This window comes from Arachis hypogaea, chromosome 3 (genome assembly GCF_003086295.3).
Source record: "Arachis hypogaea cultivar Tifrunner chromosome 3, arahy.Tifrunner.gnm2.J5K5, whole genome shotgun sequence".
Lineage (NCBI taxonomy): Eukaryota > Viridiplantae > Streptophyta > Magnoliopsida > Fabales > Fabaceae > Arachis > Arachis hypogaea.
This window is the reverse complement of record NC_092038.1, coordinates 94,678,426-94,699,289: the sequence shown is the minus strand read 5'-3', so window position 1 is coordinate 94,699,289 and position 20,864 is coordinate 94,678,426. Positions and strand designations below refer to the sequence as shown.

The window sequence follows — 20,864 nt, the reverse complement described above, 5'->3', positions numbered from 1 at the left end:
ACACATGCACCAAGATCACACATACAATTAATGAATTGAACACCATCTATGGTACAAGTAGCCATGCACGGGCCCGGATCACCACATTTTTCCGGTAATGCTCCCATCAAAGCCGAAATAGAACTCCCCAATGGAATAGTCTCTAACTCATGGATTCTATCTTTGTTCATACATAAATCCTTAAGAAACTTAGCATATTTGGGTACTTAATGGATAGCACCAAAAAGAGGAATAGTTACCTCAACTTTCTTGAACATTTCCACCATCTTGGGGTCAAGTTCTACACGCTTTTCAGCTTTCCTTGCTAGTGTAGGAAATGGGATTGGGTGGTCAACATATTCCACAACCTTCTCATCTTTAGAGGCTTCACTTCTTGGTTGAGAGATTTCATTTTCAACTACCTCTTGTGCTTCATCTTCTTCTTCAATTTCTTCTATCACAACCCTTTCCTCGTCTTGAGTGAGTATTATTGGGCTTGGTTCCTTTGGCCTTCTCTCTTGCAATTTGGTTCCGGACCTCAAGGTAATGTCATTGACACCACCCTTGGGGTTGGGTAGAGGTTGAGAGGGTATGGCACTAGAACTTGATGCTTGAGGAGTGGAGGTAGAGGGTGGTTCCAAATGGGCTACAAGGGCTTGAAGAGTGGATGTAAGACCGGTGAGACAAGAGGTGAGTGTGTTTTGAAGGTCTCTTTGTCTTTGAAGGATAGAACGGAGAGTCTCATCTTGGTTGGAAGGGAAATGATAGGTGAGTTTGGGGTTTTGTGATTGGTTGGGTTGAGGAGGTTGTCTTTGGTATAGTGGTTGATAGGTTTGGTAGTTTCTTCCTTGGTTTTGTTGAGAGTATGATTGGTTTGGGGAGTATCAATTTTGTGAGTTGTTGTTGTTCCATCTTTGATTGCCTCCATTGTCCCTACCTCCTTATTGATAATTGTCATGCCACCCTTGGTTGACATTATCTCTCCAACCTTGGTTATAATTGCTACCCCATTGGTTGAAGTTGCCACCTTGTTAGTGGAATCCTTGATTTGGGAGGTCATAGAAATTGTGGGTAGCCGCCAAGGTGTTATCTTATTGGAGGTTTGGACACTCATCCGTGTAATGAGAGTAATAAGAGAAAATCCCACACACACGTTGGGGGACCAAATGTTGACTTGGTTGGTGTCGAGGAGATGGAGGTTGAGATTGTTGTGGAGGTTGTTGTTGGCCAAGTTGGAGTTGCTTAAGGATGCTTGTCATCTCACCCATGGATTTGGCAAGGGCCGTGGTCTCACTACTAGAAGATACTTTATTTACGATCTTTGGATGGTAGGTCCTCCGTCTAGCATGTTGAGTGGACTCGGTGAAGTCGGTAATGAGTTGCCATGCCTCCTCTGCCGTCCTATACTTTGACAAAGAACCACTGCTTGAAGCATCCAATAGAGTCTTGTCTTGTGGTCTTATTCCTTGACATACAGAGCTAAGCAAAATGAGTATCATTCATCTGGTTGGGAGATGAGTCTAGAAGCTTGCGAAACCGCTCCCAATACTCGTATAGAGTTTCCGTATTGCCTTCGACAATGCATGAGATCTCTTTTCTTAGCTTGTCCGTCGCTTCCACGGGCAAGAATTTATCTAGGAACTCCCTTCTAATCAAGTCCCAATCGGAAACAACCTCACTAGGTAAAGTGTAAAACCACTCCTTGGCTCTTCCCTCAAGAGAGAATGGAAAGGCAAATAACCATATAGCAACCTCATCGAATCCTTCCCGCCTAGTTGTTGAGCATACACCGTGAAAGTCCTTGAGGTGCCTATTAGGATCTTGTGCGGGAAGTCCATGGAACTTAGGTAGAAGACTGATCAAGGCGGTCTTAAGCTCAAAGTTTGCATTCAAGTTTGGGTGAAGCACATGAAGAGGTTGGAGAACAAAGTCTGGTGCACCCGCTTCCTTAAGAGTAACTCTCCTTGGAGCGGCCATAGTGTTGGCACCTAGATCAAGAGAAGAACTATTAGTAGTATCAACGGAAGAGTAGATAGTGCCTTCTTTCAATGACGATTCGGAATTAACCTCGGATATGGTTGGTGAATTGGTAAAAACCTTTTCACCTTCCTCAAAGGCTAACCGCCTCCGAGCTTGCCTAATGTAAAGCAAAGTTCTTTCAATTTCCAGATCAAATGGGGCTAAGCTCGGATCCGCTAGTGAACGCGTTATACAATGAAGGAGATATAGAGCTCATGACACCAAATTGAATTAAACAAACACTAATCCTAACTATCAATCAAACAAACAAACAATCAAGAGAAAATGCAGGTTTCACAATATGAACATATTCACACTAACCAATAACATGGCACATATATGCATTTTTCCGGCAACGGCGCCATTTTGATGAGAGATTTTTATGCCGGTATAGAAATTATCAATAAATCCAATCGTAAGTATAGTCTAGCCGACACGCAAATTTCACATCAAACAAATCAAAAATCAATAACCGAGAGTATTAGTCCTGAGTAGTCTTCCCTAGGAATTGCCTTAGAATGCACATCATTGATTAGGTAGTCTTTTGTGGTTTTGATAGTTTGGTGTAAGAATTTGAGCTAACGAAAATGAACAACAATCAATTATGGTAAAAGCCTTGGCTAAGGGTGAGCATTGGAAGTTCCATCATTATAGCTTCCATCAATTGTGTCAACGACTAATCATTGCTTCACTTAGTCAACTCCTAAGTATGGAGGAAGATCTAGTGAAAGTAATCAACTTGAGTCACAAGACCTAGCCTAACCTCAAAGGAGTCTAGCTTGAGTGATACACAAGTCAATTGGCAATTCTCAGTTGAGGATTAACAATTGATATTAATTATTCAAATATCTCCAACAACTCAACCCCTAAGCCAAGTAAGAGGAATCTACTCCATAACTAGGGTTGGCATTTTCTCAAACAATTGGCAAACAATAGTGAAAAGCATCATGAGATTGAGAAAAGGAATTGAATTCAAGGTATCTACTTCAAGCAATCATCAACAATCAAATGATTAAGTGAATTTCTACAATGCATTGATCAAAATCAAAGTAACAAAGTCACAAATCTAAGATCCAAAGTGAATGAAGGAAAAGAACACTAATCGAGAATAGGAGAGTAGATCTACAACTTGAATCAAAGTAAAAGTGAATTAGCAATTGATCTCACCAAAGGAATCCAAGAGAAATTGAGGTAGAAAGAGTAAAATCCTAGAGAGAACATGGAGCTTCTCTCTCTACAAAATGTAGCTAACTTCTAAAAATATCTAGAATGTGTGTAATATGAGTGAATGGATGTGGATTGATGACTCGGATTCACTACCTACATATAATGAATTCGTTATTTGGCAAGTGCACCAAAATTATCGTCAAGTAATAACCCACAATGGAGTGGGATCGTATCCACAGAGATTAATTGGATTAAGCAAGTGATGCATGGGAATTTGTCTCTCAACAAATCTCCTTCGGCAAGTATACCAAATTATCGTCAAGTAAAAACTCACAATAGAGTGAGGTCGAATCCCACAGGGATTGATTGGTCAAGCAATTTTAATTGGAAGAATGCTCTAGTTGAGCTAAGCAGAAAGTGGATGGTGAATTGCAGAAAATTAAATGGCGGGAAAGTAAATGACAGAAAATAAAGTGCAGAATCTTAAATGGGGAATTAGGGTGATTAGCATGAAAGTAAATAACAGAAAATAAAGAGAATAGGTAAGATCAGAAATGGGGAGTTCATTGGGTTCAGGAGGTATTGTATTCTTCGGATCAAGTTCATTTTCATCTCTTCCTCAATCAATGCATTCATTGATCTCCTTGGCAATCTTAAGTGATTGGATCCCAATTCCTTGGCAATCCAATCTCTTTAAACTTGAACAATTGTCCAATTCCTTGATTTAATTGCTCATGAGAATAGATGAGGCATGGTCACTGATTATACCACATATATTTCTAAATCAAAGTGTTGGTAAGGTTAAATGTCACAATACCCATCCAAACCCTAATTTGGTCCAACATGAGAAAGCATTTCTAGCATGATCTCCTCATCCCTTTTCCAAGGCTCATGAGAGATCCAATTATGGAGGGTTTCTTTCCCAAGATAACAATCCAATTAGATGAAGATCGAAAGCTTTCTAGTAAAATCAAGAGAAAAGAAAGAAGAAGAATAATGAAAACTATGATTGATCCATCAAATTACAACAGAGCTCCCTAACCCAATGAAAGGGGTTTAGTTGTTCATAGCTATGGAAAATAGAAAGAAGAAGAAGAAAGATACATTCTCACTCTAGAAGTTGCAGAAAAGTAAAAATATACAGAGTGTAGTTTTCTCCAATGTGCCAATCTCCTTTTCTAGTTCAAAACTACTCCTATATATACTACTCTTCTTGGTCTTCTAGTCAATTCTCTAAGTCTTGGATATGGGCCTTTGATCTTAAGTTGAAGCAGTTGGGAATCTTCAGTGGGCTCAGCTTTAGTTGCAGAGAGAAAGTGATGTAATCATAGACTTTGGCTTGGAGCGTTAGTGGCGTTAACGCTGAGTAACATTATGGGTTCGAGAACGTTAGTGGCAATCACTTTTCTCACTAACGTTCCCACCACATGGCCCACGTTAACTCCAACGTTAGTGGTACTAACGTGACCACTAACATTGCCTTACAAACCTTCGTAAGCGTTATTGGGACTCACCTTTCCTAATAACATTGCATTGTGCCCCTAGCCTCCACGTTAGAGCTCACGTTAACTAAGTTAACGTGGCTCTTAACGTGGTTATGTCTCATCTTCGCAAGCGTTATTAGGACTCACCTTTCCCAATAACATTGTCTTGTGCCCCTAGTCTTCACGTTAGATCTCACGTTAACTAAGTTAACGTGGCTCTTAACGTGGTTATGAATGACATCCCAACGTTAGTGCAAAGGTGAGTGTCACTAACGTTGGCTCATCAATTTCACTCCACGTTAACTTTCACGTTAGTGGTCTTAACGTGACCACTAATGTGGGCAATGCACGCTTGCTCCAACGTTAGTGACAAAGGTGAGTGTCACTAACATTGGCATTGTTCCTTTCTTCCACGTTAGGGTCCACGTTAACTTAGTTAACGTGGCTCTTAACGTGGTTCATTGCCATATCTTGGAGCGTTAGTGGTGATCACAATTACCACTAACGTTGGAGTCTTTTTTTTTCTCCATGTTAACTACCATGTTAATGTAGTTAACGTGGCAATTAACGTGGCTCATGATGGCTTCGAGGGCGTTACTGGTGTTCACTTTTAACGTTGCACACTTATCCCTATTCCACGTTAGTACCTACCTTAACTAGGTTAACGTGGATGCTAACGTGGCTTTTTCTTGCTTCCTTTGTCCTGAAATTACCCAAATAAAGTGCATCAAAGTTCTAATCCAAGTCATGAAATCATGCATCATCCATATTAACATTCAATCTTTGCATAATTCTCATGAAAATAATGTAAAATTCACAATATTTGTCTAAATCAAGATGTGAGTGTTCTTTTACCCAAAACTTACTTATTTCTTAAGAAAATGCATGAAACTACCCTAAAACAGAAAAGAAAAGGTCAGTGAAACTGGCCTAGATGCCCTGGCATCACAACACCAAACTTAAAGCTTGCTTGTCCCTAAGCAAGTACTGAAACATGAATGATGAATGAAAAGGCAAGAGGAACGAATCATTATTGTGGAAGTTAAATCCTTAGTTTTATGGAGTTTCATGCATAGCAACTTAGGTTCATTCCTATACCAGGTTTCAGACCTTTATCATACCTTGAACAGTTGCTTACTTACATCCCCTGAGACTTCCTAGTTGTTGATCCTTCCTTCTTTTGTTTTCTCAAGATTTATTGCATTCCTCCTTTGGATAAGTTCTCTGTAAGAGGGCGACTCTTTATGATAAGCTTTCAGTCAACACTTCTGAACCAGTTGGTTCAAGGTGCTAGGTGTTGAGGCACCCCTAAGGACTTACTCCCTCAAGTCTCTTTCCCTCATACATACACACCACAGGCACATGGTTTGTTATTTTTCTTTCTTGAGACCTTGGTGTCCAGCACCTCTTTGGGTTACTAAGTATTCTGTAGAAAGGGTTACTCTTGATAGTGGACTTTCAGCTGATAATCCCGAGTTAGTTAACCCAAGTTATTCATCCAAGTAAATCCCCTATACATGAGCACCACAGACACATGCCTCCATCTTATTGTGTTTCTTTCCTTTTTCACTTTTATTGCTCTTTCTCTTTTCTTATTGGGATCTTATTTATTTAGTTAGTCTCAAAGGATGTGTTTCAAGCATAAGATTCAGGGTAGATAGTTGCCTTCTTTCCTTGTTTGGTGAACCAACTTAGCTTACTAATCTTCCTACCACAAACATATGGAATTTACTTCACAAAATAACTCCGCTCTTGTTTTTCATAACATTTCTTTTCATTTGGCTTAAGGGACAAACATACAAGTAAGCAAGATGAAGTTAAAAACCAGGGACATTAGACTAGAAATCATAGACTTGAGCAATGAAACTTAAATGCAGAATTGAAAATCCTAAACTACTATAGAAGCATGTTCTATTTCATACATGATTTTTCTTATTTAAATCTTGAAAAGGTAGAGAACAAGAAATAACTCCAACTTCCTCTCTAAACATTATAATGCAGCAGAGTTTAGTGCAATACAACCTCTTATTGATATCTTATTTCTTTTCTCTCAGCATCCTTCCTGCCTTCTGGATGTAGATGTTTTAAGAGATTGATTGAATTCTTGAGAGAATTTGAGTGGAAGTTGTTTGTCCTCCCAAACACTTGAGATCTCGTTAGCATGCATGTATGCTTAAAAGTTCTTGGAATTCAATTGGTGTGTGAACACCAAACTTAGTTTCCTGCCTACTGAAATAGATTAAATTCATGCAAGGAACCTCATGTGCTTTTATTGAGCAATTGACTACAAAACAGATAGCAAACTATTGTTAGGTGGTTTCCTGATTGGTTGGAGCTAGTAACTAGTCAATCCAAGGGTTCAGATGTGCTCCTTAACACACTCCTTGATGGAATACCAGCTTAGAATCACACATTCACCTTTGGATTGCTATGGTGTGGAATACCAAACTTAGCTCCTTGCATACAGAGAAGCCGCTTCACCCTTTTATTAAACTATTAGAAAGAGAAAATTACCTTTGGTTGGGTTGCCTCCCAACAAAGCACTTTTTTTAATGTCGCTAGCTCGACAGTTGCTTCCTTAGTTAAGATGGTACTTCAGTTTGGGGCCCTCCCCTGTGTTGCCTAGGTAGTGTTTAAGTCTTTGTCCATTTACTGTGAACGTCCTCTTTGAATCTTCCTCCATGATCTCTATGTGTCCATAAGGTGAGACTTTTGTGACAAGAAAGGGTCCTGACCACCTTGATTTGAGTTTTCCAGGGAATAGCCTCAGTTTGGAGTTGTAGAGGAGTACTTGTTGCCCTTCTTTGAAGTTCCTTGGAGCCAGTTTGAGGTTATGCCTCCTCTTTGCTTTTTCCTTATAGATCTTGGTGTTTTCATAGGCTTGAGACCTAAATTCCTCCAGTTCTTGCAACTGCAGAATTCTTTTCTCACCAGCAGCAATGCTATCAAGGTTCAGCAATTTGAGAGCCCAAAAGGCTTTGTGCTCCAACTCCAGAGGTAAATGACATGCTTTTCCATATACCAGTTGATATGGGGACATTCCTATTGGTATTTTGAAGGCTGTTCTGTATGCCCAAAGAGCGTCATCCAGTTTTTTTGACCAGTCCTTTCTGGATGCTCCCACAGTCTTTTCTAAGATCCTCTTTAACTCTCTGTTGGATATCTCAGTTTGCCCGCTTGTTTGGGGGTGATAAGGTGTAGCAACCTTATGTTTCACCCCATATCTCATGAGGAGGGCTTCTAAGGGTCTGTTACGAAAATGGGTTCCTCCATCACTGATAAGGGCTCGTGGGACTCCAAATCGGCTAAAGATATTTTTCCTGAGAAAGTTCATGACCACCTTGTTGTCATTTGTTGGGGTTGCAATAGCTTCCACCCACTTAGATACATAATCTACTACTACTAGGATGTATTTGTTTGAATAGGAAGTTGGGAAGGGTCCCATGAAATCGATTCCCCACACATCAAACAATTCGAGCTCTAGAATGAAGTTTTGTGGTATTTCATTTTTCTTGGGTATGTTCCCAACCCTTTGGCACTCATTGCAGCCCCTCACTAGCTCTTTTGCATCCTTGAAAAGAGTGGGCCAGAAGAACCCACACTGCAATACCTTGGCTGCAGTCCTTTCTCCTCCGAAGTGACCCCCATAGCAAGAGCCATGGCAATTCCATAGGACTTCTGGTCCTTGTTCTTCTGAAATGCACCTTCTAAGAATCCCATCTGAGCACTTCTTGAAAAGATATGGCTCATCTCACACGAAATACTTAGCATCATTAATGAGTTTTCTTTTTTGATGTCTGTTGATTCCTGGGGGTAGATCTCCAGTTGCCTTGAAATTTGCAATGTCTGCAAACCAGGGTGCCTTGTGAACCAACATTAATTGTTCATCTGGAAAGAACTCATTTATACTTGCTTCGTGTGTGTTGCTTCTCTCACAAGGGATTCTAGACAGATGATCTGCCACTTTGTTCTCCACTCCCTTCTTGTCTCTTATTTCAATATTAAATTCCTACAACAACAAAATCCACCTTATCAATCTTGGTTTTGAATCCTGCTTAGCAAACAAATACTTAAGTGCTGTGTGATCAGTGAAAACAATTACTTTAGATCCAATAAGGTATGATCTAAACTTGTCAAATGCAAAAACCACTGCCAGCAATTCCTTTTCAGTGGTGGTGTAATTTTTTTGGGTGTCATTAAGGACTTTGCTGGCATAGTATATGACATGCACCAAATTATTTTTTTTCTGCCCTAACACTGCTCCCACTGCAAAGTCTGATGTGTCACACATCAGCTCAAATGGCAGGTTCCAATCAGGTGGGGCAATGATAAGGGCTGATGATAGTTTCTTTTTCAAATTTTCAAATGCTAGCATGCATCCCTGGGCAAATACAAATGGAGTGTCTGACATAAGAAGATTACTCAGGGGCTTGGCTATTTTTGAAAAGTCTTTTATAAATCTTCTGTAAAAGCCAGCATGCCCGAGAAAGCTTCTAATTGCCTTGACATCACTAGGTGGAGGTAATCTTTCAATTAGTTCCACTTTAGCTCTGTCCACCTCAATGCCTTGTTTAGAAACCTTATGACCGAGAATTATTCCTTCTGTCACCATAAAATGACATTTTTCCCAGTTCAGGACCAAGTTGGTTTCTTGGCATCGTTTTAATACTAAGTCGAGGTTATTCAAGCAATCAGGGAATGAATCCCCAAACGCTGAAAAGTCGTCCATGAAGATTTCTATGAACTTTTCTACCATATCTGAGAAGGTAGAAAACATGCAACGCTGAAAGGTTGCAGGCGCATTGCATAGCCCAAATTGCATGCGCCTGTAAGCAAACACTCCATATGGGCAGGTAAATGATGTTTTTTCCTGATCTCTTGGATCAACCACTATTTGGTTATATTCTGAATAACCATCTAGGAAGCAGTAGTAAGTATGTCCTGCAAGTCTTTCCAGCATCTGGTCCATAAAGGGAAGTGGGAAGTGATATTTTCTCGTGGATGCATTGAGTTTTCTGTAGTCAATGCACATTCTCCATCCCGTGACAGTTCTTGTAGGTATGAGCTCATTCCTTTTGTTAGGCACCACTGTGATTCCTCCTTTCTTCGGAACTACTTGAACGGGACTCACCCATGGGCTGTCAGAGATTGGGTAGATTACCCCTACTTGCCACAGCTTCATGACTTCCTTCTACACTACCTCTTTCATGGCTGGATTTAATCTCCTTTGGCGTTGAATGGAAGGTTTAGAATCATCTTCAAACAGTATCTTGTGCATGTATATGGCTAAACTAATCCCCTTCAAGTCAGCCAGAGTCCACCCAATGGCATCCTTATGCCTTTGCAACACTTGGAGTAATTCCTCCTCTTGTTCTTGGTTGAGAGCTGAGTTTATGATTATTAGAAAGCTTCTGTTTTCTCCCAAGTATGCATATTTGAGGGTCGGTGGCAATTCTTTCAGTTCAAGTTTGGGTTCTTTTTTCTCTTCATTCTTTCCTTCTAGTGTCCCTTGGTCATGAACCTCAGTTGTTGCTACTTCTTCGCTCAATGTTGATTCATCTTCTTCTGTTAGCTCCTCAATTTCTTCCTCCTCCAGAGCTTCTTGTAATATAGCTTCCATTGAATCCAACCTCATACACTCTCCTAATGAGTCTTGTGGGTAACTCATGGCCTTGAACACATTGAATATCATCTTCTCATCATGCAATCTAAGAGTATGTTCACCCTTCTGGACGTCAATAATGGCTCCGGCAGTGGCTAAGAATGGCCTTCCCAAAATGATGGATGCTTTAGCTTCCTTCTCCATGTCTAGCACTACAAAGTCTGTTGGAAAAATAAAGTCTCCCACCTTTACCAACAAATCCTCCACTATTCCCTGGGGAAATTTGAATGATCGGTCTGCCAATTGTAGGGCCATCCTTGTCGGTTTGGCTTCCTCAATCTTCATTCTTTTCATCATTGCTGAAGACATCAGATTTATGCTGGCTCCTAGATCGCACAAGGTCTTCTCCACTGTGATCTTCCCTATGATACAAGGGATTTGGAAGCTCCCTGGATCCTTCAATTTTTGGGGTAACTTGTGCTGAATGATGGCACTACATTCTTCGGTTAACACCACCGTCTCGTTGTTTCTCCAGCTTCTCTTTTTAGTCATCAACTCCTTCAAAAATTTAGCATAAAGCGGCATTTGCTCTATTGCTTTTGCAAAGGGTATGTTGATTTGTAACCTTTTGAAGATTTCCAAGAATCTTGAAAATTGGCTATCATCTCCCTTCTTCTTCAATTGCTGAGGATATGGGGCTCTTGGAGGATATGACTTCAGCACCTCTTCTTCTCGATGTGTATTAGGAGGGATGACTTGATCTTCTTTTTGTTCTATTTCCCTTTTGTCTGAATTCTCCGCTGATGGTATCTTGAAAGTCTCCTTCAAGTCCTTCCCACTTCTGAGGGTGATGGCTTGGCATTCCTCCCTTGGGTTTGGATTAATGTTACGGCAATTGGTTTGGCTAGGGATTTGCTTGAACAGATAGCCGATTTGTGCCTCGAGTTTCTTGATGGTCGCATCTTGATTTTGCATATTAGATCTCACTTCCTCTTGGAATGCCTTGCTATCTTTGACTTCATTACATAGACCTTTAAGTAAGGTTTCAATTCTAGAGAGTCTATCCTCAGAGTATGATGGTAGGTTTGGGTTATAAGAATGAGGATGATCATGCTGGTTTTGATATGGATGTTGAGGAGTGTGGTTAGGTGGTTGCTGATATGATCTTTGTGATGAATGTTGGTGGACAGCATGGTTGTTAGGATTGTGATTTTGACGTCTCTGGTCTTGGCCTTGTTCTTGTTGGTTTCCCCACCCAAAGTTGGGGTGATCCTTCCATCCTGGATTGTAAGTTTTGGAGTATGGATCATGATTTTGCCTAGGTGAATTACCAACATAGTTGGCTTGCTCCCATTCACCTCCTTCCTCTGTGTTTACTCCTTCTTGGGTTGATGGTTGTGTGGTGATTGCTGCAACTTAGTTCTTCTCCATTTGCTTTGTGAGGTCAGCTAGTTGCTTGGCAATCATCTTGTTCTGAGCTAGTAGTGCATCAACATGGTTAAGTTCCATTACACCTCGAGTGTTGCTCCTCTCAGAAGCATAAAAGTAGACATTTTCAGCTACCGTCTCGATGACATCTATGGCTTCTTCAATGGTCTTCTTCTTGTTCAAAGATCTTCCGAATGAGTGGTCCACTACCTTCTTTGATTCATACGAGAGTCCCTCATAGAAAATATGCAGCTGTACCCATTCATTGAACATGTCCGGTGGGCACCTTCTTGTCAAATCCTTAAACCTCTCCCATGCTTCGTAGAGAGTCTCACCATCTGGTTGCTTGAAAGTTTGTACCTCAGCTCTCAGCCTGTTGATCCTTTGAGGAGGGTAGAATCTTGCCAAGAATTTATTCACTACATCTTCCCATGCTGTCAAACTCTCCTTTGGAAAAGACTCCAACCATTTAGACTTCACAGCGTCATAGATTCTTGGGAAGGTGGTTAAACATTGATTTTGGTCTTCTTGGGCACTCCCTCCGAATGAACAGTTGTTTTGAACAAGGGTGATGAGCTGGGGTTTTAGCTCAAAGTTGTTAGCATGTATGGTTGGCTTTTGGATGCTGCTTCCACATTTGCCTGGGTCTGGGTTGATGTAAGATCCTAGAACCCTTCTTCCTGGCTCAGCATGATTCACATGGCCATCTCTGGCATGGTTATGAGCTTCTCCTTCATGGTTATCCTCCATGATTGTTTCAAAGAATTCCTCCTCTTCCTCTGCTCCAACAACTCTTTTTCCTCTTGCATCCCTCCTTTTTCTAAGGAGAGTTCTCTCAGGTTCGGAATCAAAGGATGTTGAGGTCCCCCTCTTCTCCCTGTCATACAACCAGTACAGCTCACAGCAAGAAAGAAATTGCAGAAATTATAATGGTTAAAGTGGTAGTTAGTGTGAGTGGTGCAAATTATCAAACAGTTAGTGGGTTAGTGAATAGAATTGTAAATAATGCGGGAAAATAAAAGGGGAGATAAAGAGAGGGAAGAAGTAATTGAAAGTAAACAGCTAAACAAAATGAACAAAAGAAAAAAATGCTCAATCTAGTGATCTTCCAACTTAATCATTGTTGATTCAAAATCAATCCCCGGCAACGGCGCCATAAACTTGATGCATGGGAATTTGTCTCTCAACAAATCTCCCTCGGCAAGTATACCGAATTATCATCAAGTAAAAACTCACAATAGAGTGAGGTCGAATCCCACAGGGATTGATTAGTCAATTAAGTAAAAAAAATTTTCTTCCTAGTGTCTAAGATTATGAAATCAGCAGGGATGTAAAGGCCTTCAACCTTTACTAACACGTCCTCTACTATTCCATAAGCTTGTCTCAATGACTTGTCTACCAATTGTAATGAGAACAAGGCAGGTTGTACCTCAATGATCCCTAGCTACTCTATTACAAAGAGTGGCATAAGATTTATCCCTGACCCTATATCACATAGAGCTTTTTCAAAGGTCATGGTGCCTATGGTACAAGGTATTATAAACTTGCCAGGATCTTGTTTCTTTTGAGGTAGAGTTTGCTGAATCCAGGTAGCTAGCTCATTAATGAGCAAGGGAGGTTCACTTTCCCAAGTCTCATTACCAAACAACTTGGCATTCAGCTTCATGATAGCTCCTAAATATTGAGCAACTTGCTCTCCAGTCACATCTTCATCCTCTTCAGAGGAAGAATAGTCTTCAGAGCTCATGAATGGCAGAAGGAGATTTAATGGAATCTCTATGGTCTCTATATGAGCCTCAGATTCCTTTGGATCCTTAATAGAAAATTCCTTCTTGCTTGAGGGACGTCCCAGGAGGTCTTCCTCACTAGGATTTTCGTCCTCCTCCTCCCTTGTGCATTCGGCCATATTGATTATATCAATGGCCTTGCACTCTCCTTTTGGATTCTCTTCTGTATTGCTTGGGAGAATACTGGGAGGAGTTTCAATGACTTTCTTACTCAGCTGGCCCAATTGTGCCTCCAGATTTCTAATGGAGGATCTTGTTTCACTCATGAAACTGAAAGTGGCCTTTGACAGATCAGAGACTAGATTGGCTAAATTAGAAGTGTTTTGTTCAGAATTCTCTGTCTATTGCTGAGGAGATGATGGAAAAGGCTTGCTATTGCTCAGCCTATTACGTCCACCATTGTTAAAGCCTTGTTGAGGCTTTTGTTGATCCTTCCATGAGAAATTTGGATGATTTCTCCATGATGAATTATAGGTGTTTCCATAAGGTTCACCCATGTAATTAACCTCTGCCATGGCAAGGTTCTCAGGATCATAAGCTTCTTCAGAAGCTTCCTCTTTAGTACTGTTGGATGCATGTTGCCATCCATTCAGATTTTGAGAGATCATGTTGACCTGTTGAGTCAACACTTTGTTCTGAGCCAATATGGCATTCAGAGCATCAATTTCAAGAACTCCCTTCCTCTGAGGTGTCCCATTATTCACGGAATTCCTCTCAGAAGTGTACATAAATTGGTTATTTGCAACCATGTCAATGAGTTCTTGAGCCTCTTCAGGCGTTTTCTTTAGGTGAATAAATCCACCTGCAGAATGGTCCAATGACATTTTCGAAAATTTAGATAGACCATAATAGAATATATCTAATATGGTCCATTCTAAAAACATGTCAGATGGGCACCTTTTGGTCAGCTGCTTGTATCTTTCCCAAGCTTCATAGAGGGATTCACCATCTTTTTGTTTGAAGGTCTGAACATCCACTCTAAGCTTGCTCAGCTTTTGAGGAGGAAAGAATTTATCTAAGAAGGCAGTGACCAGCTTATCCCAGGAGTCCAGGCTATCCTTGGGTTGTGAAGCCAACCATATTCTAGCTCTGTCTCTTACAGCAAAAGGGAAAAGCATGAGTCTGTAGACTTCAGGATCAACTCCATTCGTCTTTACAGTCTCACAGATCTGCAAGAACTCAGTTAAAAACTGATAAGGATCTTCAGATGAAAGTCCATAAAACTTGCAGTTTTGTTGCATTAAAGCAACTAGCTGAGGTTTTAGCTCAAAATTATTGGCTCCAATGGCAGGAATGGAGATGCTTCTTCCATCAAATTTGGATGTTGGCTTTGTGAAGTCACCAAGCATTCTCCTTGCATTATTATTATTTCCGGCTGCCATCTCCTTCTCTTGTTCTAATATTTCTGAAAGGTTACCTTTAGATTGTTGTAACTTAGCTTCTCTTAATTTTCTCTTCAGAGTCCTTTCAGGTTTAGGATCAATTTCAACAAGAGTGCCTTTTTCCCTGTTCCTGCTCATATGAAAGAGAAGAAAACAAGAAAAGAAGAGGAATCCTCTATGTCACAGTATAGAGATTCCTTTATGTTAGTAGAAGAAGAAAGGGGATAAGAGTGAAGAAGAATGGGTTCGGATTTTTAGATGAAGAGAGGTGAAGAGAAGTGTTAGTAAATAAATAATTAAATAGAATAAGAAAAGAGATGGAGAATTTCGAAAATAATTTTGAAAAAGTGGTTAGTGATTTTCGAAAATCAGAGATAAGATATAATTAAAATTAAAATTTAAAACAATTAAAAAGAATTTTTGAAAAAGAAAGAAGTATTTTCAAAAATTAGAGAGGGATAGGTAGTTAGTTGGTTTTGAAAAAGATAGGAAACAAACAAAAAGTTATTTAGTTGATTGAAGAAGATATTAAAATCAAATTTGAAAAAGATAAGAAGATAAGAAGTTAGATAAGATATTTTGAAATCAAATTTTGAAAAAGATAAAATTTTTGAAAAAGATAAGATAAAAGATAAAAAGATTTAATTCAAAAATTTGAAATTACTTACTTCACTAACAAGAAACTACAAGATAAGATTCTAGAACTTAAAGATTGAACCTTTCTTAACAAGAAAGTAACAAACTTCAAATTTTTGAATCAATCACATTAATTGTTAGCTAATTTTCGAAAATATGATATAAAGATAAGAAAAAGATTTTGAAAATAATTTGAAAAATAATTTTTGAAATTTTCGAAAAATAGAAAAAAAATGAAAAAGATATAATTTTTGAAAAAGATTTTGGAAAGATAAGATTTTTAAAATTGAAAATTTGACTTGACTTGTAAGAAACAACTAATTTTGAAAATTTTTGACTAAGTCAACTCAAATTTTTGAAAATTTGGAGAAAAATAAGGAAAAGATATTTTTTGATTTTTGAATTTTTAATTATGAGAGAGAAAAACACAAAAATGACCCAAAACATGAAAATTTTGGATCAAAACACTTAATGCATGCAAGAACACTATGAATGTCAAGATGAACACCAAGAACACTTTGAAGATCATGATGAACATCAAGAACATATTTTTGAAAAATTTTTGATGCAAAGAAAACATGCAAGACACCAAACTTAGAAATCTTTAATGCATGGACTCTAACAAACGAAAAATGCATATGAAAAACAACAAACAACACAAAACAAGAAAACATCAGGATCAAACAAGAAGACTTGTCAAGAACAACTTGAAGATCATGAAGAACACCATGAATGCATGTATTTTTCGAAAAATGCAAGAAAAATTTTTTAAAGCATGCAATTGACACCAAACTTAAAACATGACTCAAGACTCAAACAGGAAATACAAAATATTTTTGATTTTTATGATTTTCTAATTTTTTTGGATTTTTATTATATTTTTTGAAAATAAAGTTTGGAAAAACGAAAAAGAAAAGAAAAATTTTGAAAAAGATTTTTGAAAAATTTTTGAAAAGAAAATTACCTAATCTGAGCAACAAGATGAACCGTCAGTTGTTCAAACTCAACAATCCCCAGCAACGGCGCCAAAAACTTGGTGGATGAAATTGTGATCACATCAATATAGTATTCTTTGTTGTTGTATGGAATCATTATTATGGCTCTTTGCTATGTGTGGACACAACTCCGTTCAACTAGCCAGCAAGTGTACTGGGTCGTCCAAGTAATACCTTACGTGAGTAAGGGTCGATCCCACAGAGATTGTTGGTATGAAGCAAGCTATGGTCACCTTGTAAATCTCAGTCAGGCGGATTCAAGTATAATTGGATTATTGGTTTAAATTTGATCAATGGAATAAATAGAAAATAAAGATAAATAAACTAAGATAGAAATACTTATGTAAATTAATGGTGGGAATTTCAGATAGGCGTATGGAGATGATGTGCTCCTCTCGAATTTCTACTTTCCTATTATATTCATCCAATCCTTCTTACTCCTTTCCATGGCAAGCTGTATGTAGGGCATCACCGTTGTCAATGGCTACATCCCATCCTCTCAGTGAAAATGGTCCTATGCTTTGTCACAGCACGGCTAATCATCTGTCGGTTCTTAATCAGGTTGGAATAGAATCCCTTGATTCTTTTGCGTCTGTCGCTAACGCCCAGCCTTGAGGAGTTTGAAGCTCGTCACAGTCATTCAATCCCAGAATCCTACTCGGAATACCACAGACAAGGTTTAAACCTTCCGGATTCTCATGAATGCCGCCATCAATTCTAGCTTATACCACGAAGATTCTGTTGGGGAATCTAAGAGATATGCGCCCGGTCGAGAGTAGAACGGAAGTGGTTGTCAATCACGCGCGTTCATAGGTGAGAATGATGATGAGTGTCATGGATCATCACATTCATCAAAGTGTTGTGCAACGTATATCTTGGAATAAGAATAAAAGAGAATTGAATAGAAAGTAATAGTAATTGTATTGAAACTTGAGGTACAGCAGAGCTCCACACCCTTAATCTATGGTGTGCAGAAACTCCACCGTTGAAAAAACATAAGTGAAAGGTTCAGGCATGGCCGAATGGCCAGCCCCCATGGTCTAAGGACTAGGCGTCCAGAGATATCTCATACACTAGTAAAAAGTCCTATTTATAATAAACTAGCTACTAGGGTTTACATGAGTAAGTAATTGATGCATAAATCCACTTCCGGGGCCCACTTGGTGTATGTTTGGGCTGAGCTTGATCTATCCATGAGCTGGGGCTTCTCTTGGAGTTGAACGTCAAGTTATAACGTATTTTGGGCGTTCAACTCCGGATCATGACGTGTTTCTGGCGTTTAACTCCAGATAGCAGCATGTACTTGGCGTTGAGCGCCAATTTATGTCGTCAATTCCCGAATAAAGTATGGACTATTATATATTGCTGGAAAGCTCTGGATGTCTACTTTCCAACGCTGTTAAGAGCGCGCCATTTGGAGTTCTGTAGCTCCAGAAAATCTATTTCGAGTGCAGGGAGGTCAGATTCCAACAGCATCAGCAGTCCTTTTTGTCGGCCTTTTTCAGAGTTTTGCTCAAGTCCCTCAATTTCAGCCAGAAATTATCTGAAATCACAGAAAAATACACAAACTCATAGTAAAGTCCAGAAATGTGAATTTAACATAAAAACTAATGAAAACATCCCTAAAAGTAGCTTGAACTTACTAAAAACTACCTAAAAATAATGCCAAAAAGCGTATAAATTATCCGCTCATCACAACACCAAACTTAAATTGTTGCTTGTCCCCAAGCAACTGAAAATCAAATAGGATAAAAAGAAGAGAATATACTATAAATTCCAAAATATCAATGAATATTAATTCTAATTAGATGAGCGGGACTTGTAGCTTTTTGCTTCTGAACAGTTTTGGCATCTCACTTTTTCCTTTGAAGTTTAGAATGATTGGCTTCTCTAGGAACTTAGAATTTTAGATAGTGTTATTGACTTTCCTAGTTAAGCATGTTGATTCTTGAACACAGCTACTTATGAGTCTTGGCCGTGGCCCTAAGCACTTTGTTGTCCAGTATTACCACCGGATACATAAATGCCACAGACACATGACTGGGTGAACCTTTTCAGATTGTGACTCAGCTTTGCTAGAGTCCCCAATTAGAGGTGTCCAGAGCTCTTAAGCACACTCTTTTGCTTTGGATCACGATTTTAACCACTCAGTCTCAAGCTTTACACTTGGACCTTCATGACACAAGCACATGGTTAGGGACAGCTTGATTTAGCCGCTTAGGCCTGGATTTGGGCCCTCCTATCCATTGATGCTCAAAGCCTTAGATCCTTTTTACCCTTGCCTTTTGGTTTTAAGGGCTATTGGCTTTTTCTGCTTGCTTTTTCTTTTTCTATTATTTTATTTTTCGCCATTTTTTTTCGCAAGCTTCTTCTTTTTCACTGCTTTTTCTTGCTTCAAGAATCAATTTCATGATTTTTCAGATCATCAATAACATTTCTCTTTGTTCATCATTCTTTCAAAAGCCAACAATTTTAACATTCATAAACAACAAGATCAAAATTTATGCACTGTTCAAGCATTCATTCAGAAAACAAAAAGTATTGTCACCACATCAATATAATTAAATTAAATTCAAGGATTCGAAATACATGTACTTCTTATTCTTTTGAATTAAAACATTTTTCATTTAAGAAAGGTGAAGGATTTATAGAATTTATTCATAGCTTTAAGACATAGTTACTACATACTAATGATCATGAAGTAGAGACACAAAACATAGATAAACACAGCATAAAAACCGAAAAGCAGAAAGAAATAAGAACAAGGAATGAATCCACCTGAGTGAGGGTGGCGCCTTCTTGAAGGTCCAATGGTGCTTTTTTGAGCTCCTTTATGTCTCTTCCTTGCTTCTGTTGCATGATCCCTAGTAATTTTGGTGTTCCTATCCTTAGTTACTCCCAATAATTGTGTGGAGGACAATTTATCCCCTGAGGTATCTCAGGGATCTCTTGATTTGCAGTCAAATGTTCTACCACTGAGCTATAAACCCTTTACATGAGTCTTTCCATCTCCCATGACTCAGAGGTGGAAGCTTTTGTCTTCCCTTTTTTCTCTTCTTTTTTTTTTTTTGAATATCTCTTGCCTTAGGTGCCATTAATGGTTATGGTAAAGCAAAAAGCTATGCTTTTACCACACCAAACTTAGAAAATTGCTCGCCCTCGAGCAAGAGAAGAAAGAAAAGATGAAGAATAAGAAGAAGAAATGGAGGAAATTGAGGGATGTGTGTATTCGGCTATATGGGTGGGATTGGGTGGGAAAGAGATTTTGAATGTTGAAGGTAGGTAGGGATATGTTAGGTGGGGATCCTGTGGGGTCCACAGATCCAGAGGTGTCAAGGAATTCCATCCCTGCACCAAATAGGCATGTAAAATGCCTTTGCACACCATTCTGGCATTTAAACGCCGAGTGGTGCACGTTCTGGGCGTTCAACGCCCACATATAACATGTTTCTGGCGTTGAACGCCAGTTTCATGCTTGTTACTGGCGTTCAGCGCCAGCTTTTCCTCTATGCACATTCCTGGCGTTCAGCACCAGAATGTTGCTTATTTCTGGCGTTCAGCGCCAGATTCATGCTCTGTTCTGGCGTTGAACGCCAGCCAGATGCATCTTACTGGCGTTGAACGCCAGCCTGTGCTTCCTCCAGGGTGTGATTTTTCTTCTGCTATTTTTGATTATGTTTTTAATTTTTATGATTTTTTTTCGTGACTCCACATGATCATGTACCTAATAAAACACAAAATAACAATAAAATAAAATAAAATAAAAATTAGATAAATAAAATTGGGTTGCCTCCCAACAAGCGCTTCTTTAATGTCAATAGCTTGACATTGTGCTCTCATGGAGCCACAAAGGTGATCAGGTCAATGTTGTATAGTCCCAACACCAAACTTAGAGTTTGGATATGGGGTCTTAACACCAAACTTAGAGTTTGACTGTGGGGGCTCTTCTTGACTCTGAACTGAGAGAAGCTCTTCATGCTTACTCTCTTTTGTCACAGAGGGATGGCCATGTGCCTTAAACACAAGGTAGTCACATTCAATTGAAGGACTAATTGACCTCTGTTGACATCTATCACAGCTTCTGCTGTGGCTAGGAAAGGTCTTCCAAGGATAATGCATTCATCCTCTTCCTTCCTAGTGTCTAAGATTATGAAATCAGCAGGGATGTAAAGGCCTTCAACCTTTACTAACACGTCCTCTACTATTCCATAAGCTTGTCTCAATGACTTGTCTACCAATTGTAATGAGAACAAGGCAGGTTGTACCTCAATGATCCCTAGCTTCTCCATTACAGAGAGTGGCATAAGATTTATCCCTGACCCTAGATCACATAGAGCTTTTTCAAAGGTCATGGTTCCTATGGTACAAGGTATTATAAACTTGCC

The 20,864-nt window shown here is 39.2% G+C and overlaps 1 non-coding gene across 1 annotated transcript; it reads left to right on the top strand.

Moving 5' to 3' along the window:
• Nucleotides 1–14,348: 14,348 nt before the first annotated feature.
• On the top strand, nucleotides 14,349–14,452 carry LOC112793283 (small nucleolar RNA R71). Its single transcript, XR_003197983.1, has one exon. It is a non-coding gene; the product is annotated as a small nucleolar RNA R71 (small nucleolar RNA).
• Nucleotides 14,453–20,864: the final 6,412 nt, after the last annotated feature.